We start from the raw sequence: 5849 nt of genomic DNA on the forward strand, positions 1-5849 counted from the left end.
CAATATTTTATTACAAATATTTTCAAATATATTAAAAAAGTTGAATTTTCAATTGAACATCTATACACCTGCCATTGAGATTAATATATAACTAATAAAATGTACTAATATTGTATACCATTTATATTGATATTTTGCTAAATGTCTTTTATTACATAGCTATTCATCTGTCTTTCCCTCTATCCATCCAATAATTCGTTTTATGTTTTGATACGTTTCAAGGGTAAGTTGCAATCCTCAGCTCACTTTCCCCTAAATATTTCAGCAAGTATATCCTTAACTTGTCATGGACACGACTTAGTGACTAAACCACCACCATCCATAACTTGAGTTCAGTATTTCTGAAGTGTCCTTTTTATTTCTTTTGTAGTAAAATTTATAAGTGACTTTGCCAAATGCACTCACCTTTGTGTGTGACCCAAATACAGGAGCTGCAGAACAGTCACCCCCCAAATCTCACTCACATTCCTATCCAGCTCATCTCCCCAGAGGTAAACAGAGCTCTGATTTTTTCACCTTAATTAGTTTTCTTGCTCCAGAACTTCACATAAACCGAGTTACGTGGTAGGTACCCTTTTGTGTCTGGCTTCTTTAGTGGATATGAAGGTTTTTGGGTTTGCTGTGTCTTTAGGTGGACCAGCAGTCCAGCTGATTTCATGGTTTTAAGGAGAGTTTGATCCTCCAACTGATGGACACATGAAATGTTTCTGGCTTTTTGACATTATCATTAGAATTGCTATGAGCATTCTTATGTTAAGTCATTTTCTGGACATGTTTTCATTTCTGTTGGGTAAACATCTTGAAGGGGAATTTCTGGGTCATGGGGTAATTATATGCTTAGATTTATAAGAAACCACCAGATCTTTCCCCCAAACACCCACCAGCACTGTTGTGAGTTCCAGCTACTCTACAGTCTCACTGGCATTTGGGGTTCAGTCTTTCAAAATTCAGCCACTCTGGTGTGTGTGTATTTTAAAACACATGGTTGGATCCAGGGAGCCATTATTTTACTCAAGATTTTCCTGTCTGTGTGTAAAAAGATTCTAAGACCTTTACTTCCTTCCCTTCTGTTGTCCTGACCCAGATTTAGCACCAAACTGACACCTGTCTCTTAAAATGAAACAGGTTGCTTTATCCCTTGTATTATTTTCTAGAAAAATGTATGTAAGAATTATTTGTCCCTTGAAAGAACTCATCTGCAAACTGCCTTGGTGTAATGCTCTTTTTTGAGAAGGGTACGGACTTTGATTCCCATTTTCTGCTTAAGTTTTCTATTTCTTCAGAGAAAACTTTGTATTTTCCCAGAAATTTGCCCATCTGATCTCAAAGTCTTCCTTAAATACCTTGCCTGTTAACTCAGCTGGGCATAAAGATAGATGTGGGGACTCACTAGGTGCCAGAAGATCAGGGGTAACTGCTCCCCAAGACCAGTGTGGCTCCGGGGAGGGCAGGAGGCCTCAAGAAGGAGGTGAGTCTGGGGCGGGCTCTGAGCTCCTGAGAGCCTCCCAATGCTTTGCCCTCTCCCCAGCCTTGGAGGAGCTGAAGGGGTGAGCTGTTTCCCCTCAAGGAAAACCCGGAAAGACGCCTGCACTCTGTAGCTCTGAAATCTGTGTGAACTCCCAAAAGGCTCCTCCGGGGCCTTGCCTGGGGAATAGGCATGGCAATACCTGCCTCAGGTGTGTGCAGGGAACAAGATGTGAATTGCAGCACCTCCCTCAGGTGTGTACACAGGTCAAGGTCGATTGTGGTACACGCCTCACGTGTGTGCACGGGACAGAGTAGATTGTGGTAGCTGCCTCAGGTGTATATTGGGAACAAGATAGATTCAGTGAGATGAAGGTGAAAACACACCTCACAGCAGGTGTGTATTTCACAAAGATTCATTTCCTGCCTTCCTCCCTCAGGATACACAGTGGTAGTGAGGCTCTGAAGGTTTTCATTCCTATTTTTAAAGCACAGAGGAATAAGTCTCTGGTAACATGATTTGACACTGTGTGACCCTGAGTGGGAGGTCCCTGGAGCTTCATGAAAGTGAAAGTGGAAGTCACTCAATCATGTCTGACTCTTTGAGACCCCATGCACTATACTGTGCATGGAATTCTCCAGGCTAGAATACTGGAGTGGGTAGCCTTTCCTTTCTCCAGGGGATCTTCCTGACCCAGGAATCAAATCAGGGCCTCCTGCATTGCAGGCAGATTCTTTACCAACTGAGCTATGAGGCAAGCCCCTGGAGCTCCAGTTACTTCAGTCGTGTCTGACTCTCTGCGACCCTATGGACCATGGTCCGCCAGGATCCTCTATCCATGGGATTCTCCAGGCAAGAATACTGGAGTGGATTGCCATTTCCTTCTCCAGTGATAAAGTATGAAATGAGTGAAGTGAAGTTATTCAGTTGTGTCTGATTCTTTGCGACCCCATGGACTGTAGCCTACCAGGCTCCTTTGTCCATGGGATTTTCCAGGCAAGAGTACTGGAGTGGGTTGCCATTTCCTTTTCCACTGGAGTCCATGGTGCTCGTCAAAATGTACCACCTGCCCAGACAGGTGTGAGGTACTCTGTTTGTCTGAGTTTGTAATGAGTGTATGATTCCTGTGGCCCAGCTCACAGTCTGGAGAGAGTTTCCAGGCTGCAGGGCAGGGCAGGGAGTCTAAACGGAGCCCAGAGTTCCTGGTGAGCTGAGAGATGGGTCCTGAGTGTCCCACATTCTCACAATTGATGAAATTCAAGTGAAGGTATAGATAAGTCAATAGCATTGGGTCAAGATGATATTCCTGGCTTGCACAACTGTGTCAGGGTGAGGTACAGTGTTAACACAGGACAGGATGAACAAAGAGTATATTGAGACTCTGTGTGCTGTTTTGCAACTTTTTGAAGCACGAAATAAAATATAGCTTTATTTTTAATTACCAGACATGAAAAGAAGTGGGAATATATGCCTCATGGCCAAGAGAAAAATCAATAACTAAGAATAGACCCAGATTTGACAAAAATGATAGAAACACAGTAAATAAGCACTACAGAAACTAGTGTAAGTATAACTTATGTCATCAAAAAGGCAGAGGAAAATATAAACATGATGAGGAGAAAATAGAAGAGAGAGAAAAGACCCAAAATGAGCTTCTAGAGGTGAAAAAGTACATTATCTGAAATGGAAAAACACACTGAATGGGATTAAGACCGGTGCTGTAGCAATTTTTTCAAAAAAGAAAAAAGATCAATGGGATCTTTTAAGAGAGCAATAGAAATTATCCAAAGTTAGATACAGAAAAAAATGACTAAAAAATGAAGAGAGCAACAGCGATCAGTGAGGTAATAAGAGCAGTCAAACACACATGTCATCAGCATCTCTGACAGGGAGGAAGGAGATGAAGGACAGGAAAGTATCTGGAGAAATCACTGCTGAAAGTACTAAAAGTTTAATTAAAAACAATAACAACCTTATAAACTCACAGATCCAAGGATCTCAATGAATCCCAAGTGAAAACAAAACTAACAAACCCAAAGCATAAAAGCCCACAAAACAAACAAACAAACAAAAATCACTGCAAAAAAAAAATACAAAAAGAAAATCATACCAAGACTATCATAACCAAATTGCTAAGAAGATAAAGGGAAAATCTTACAAGCAGCCAGAGAATAAGATATATTGTGTACAAATGAGCAAAGATAGGCACATAGATATATTTCTCACCAGAAACCATGCAAACCAGAAAACAATGAACAGACTTCCTCAAAGTCTGAAGGAAAAAACTCTCAACCTTGAATTCTGTACCCAATAGAAATATCTCTCAAATGAAGGCAAAATAAATAATATTTCAGTTGAAATTAAGAGAGGAGAATTTATGGTCAGTATATCATCATAATATATATATGGTCCATATATATACAACCATATATTTATGGTCAGTATAGCACCATCAGTTCACTATAATAGCTATTAAATTACATTCTTCACACAAAAGAAAAATGATGGCAGATATAAATATGAACCCACGCAAATTTCAATGTATGACAAAAACTACTGTAATAATGTAAAGTAATTAGCCTCCAACTAATCAAAATAAATGGAAAAAAAACCAAAAAAAAAAGAAAGAAAGAATATTAGAAGTGACAACTATGTGGGTAGATAAAAGAGTGTTTATTTAAATTTTTAAAAATTTAAAACATAATTAACTTCTTAGGAGAAAATAGTAATGATATATTAAAAGTTTTATAAGTGACATTTTTGATAATAGCACAAAGGACAGAAAAGGGGAAATGGAGGTGCACATTGTAAAGTTTTTACACTATATGTGAAGTGGTATAACATTCTTTGAAAGCATCTTGATAAGTTAAAGATGTGTATTGTAAACTCTAGAGTTGTCACTAAAAAGAAAAGGTAATGCTAATAAGCTAATATTGTAGGTAAAATGGATATTTGAAAACATCCATTTAATTCAAGAGGGCAGTAAAATAAGAACAAAAAGAGAGAAATATGTGAAAACAAATAGTAAGATAGTATATTTAAACCCAACCATATATATAATCACATTAAATGTAAATGGCCTATACCTTCCAATTAAAAGAAAGAAACTGTAAGACTGGATTTAAAAAAAATCAAAATCTAACTATATGCTGTCTACAAGAAACTCATTTTAAATAAGAAAAACATAGATAAGTTAAAAGAGTGGAAAAAGATACACCATATGAACACCAACTAAAAGAAAGCAGGGGCTGCTATATTAGCATCAATAAAGGTTTATTTCAGAATAAGAAATACTATCATGGACAAGGAATGACATGCCATAATAATAAAGGAATCAGCATAAATATATATATATATATATATTTCCCTTATATTTCTTCTGATTTTTGCTTTATGTAACCTTGTTTCTTAGTTGTTAGGTACCTGATGAATGTATGATGTCTATCTTCTTTGCGAACTGTACCTTTTGTCATTAAAAATGTTCATCTTTAAAAAATAAATAAAGTAGAAGGAGGTCAAAAAATAGTAAAGGAACAGTTCTTGAAGAGGATACAGTGATCCCAAATGTGTCTGTATCCAACGGTAGCAAAATACCAGTTTCTTCCATGTGCACATGAGAGAGTCACTCAGAGAAGCTGTATTCTGAGTCCTAAAACAAGTTCAAATATGCTTTAAAAGGACTAAAATCATGCAACATATGTTTTCTGACTACAGGAGAATTAAACTAGAAGTCAGTAATAGACAATCTCTGATCCCTAAATACTTGGAAACTAGCCAGCACACTTTTAAATAACTCAAGGGTCAGAAAATAAATCACAAAAAGATTAGAAAATGTTTTAAACTGAATAAAAATGAAAACACAATATTTTTAAATTGTGGGAAGCAGCTAGGCAGTTCTTGGAGGAAAACTTACTAAATTCTTAAATTAGAAGAGAAGAAAAATTTCAAGTTAATAATCTAAGCTCCCTCTGTAAGAGAAAATTTAAATCCAAAGTAAGCAGAAGGAAATAATATTAATAAAGCTAAAAGAGAAAGATAAGTGAAATAGAAAACAGCAATAAGGAGAATCAATAAAAACAAAACCTGTTCTTAAAAAGTTTTATTGATAAACCTTTAAACAAAATTATCAGGAAGAAAAATGAAATGATGAAAATGACCAATGCCTGAAATAAAAGAGGGGACATGACTACCAAGCCTACAGACACTGAAAGAATAATAAAGGAATGCTATGAGCAACTTTGTGCCAATACATTTGAAAACTGAGATGAAAAGTGTAAATTTCTCAAAAAACTACTAATGTTCTCTTAAGAAGAAATAGGTGGAACTAACATACTTATCTATATACAAAATCTAAAGGACACTACAAAAAACCTACAAGAACTAA

This window comes from Odocoileus virginianus, chromosome 11, assembly GCF_023699985.2.
Source record: "Odocoileus virginianus isolate 20LAN1187 ecotype Illinois chromosome 11, Ovbor_1.2, whole genome shotgun sequence".
Lineage (NCBI taxonomy): Eukaryota > Metazoa > Chordata > Mammalia > Artiodactyla > Cervidae > Odocoileus > Odocoileus virginianus.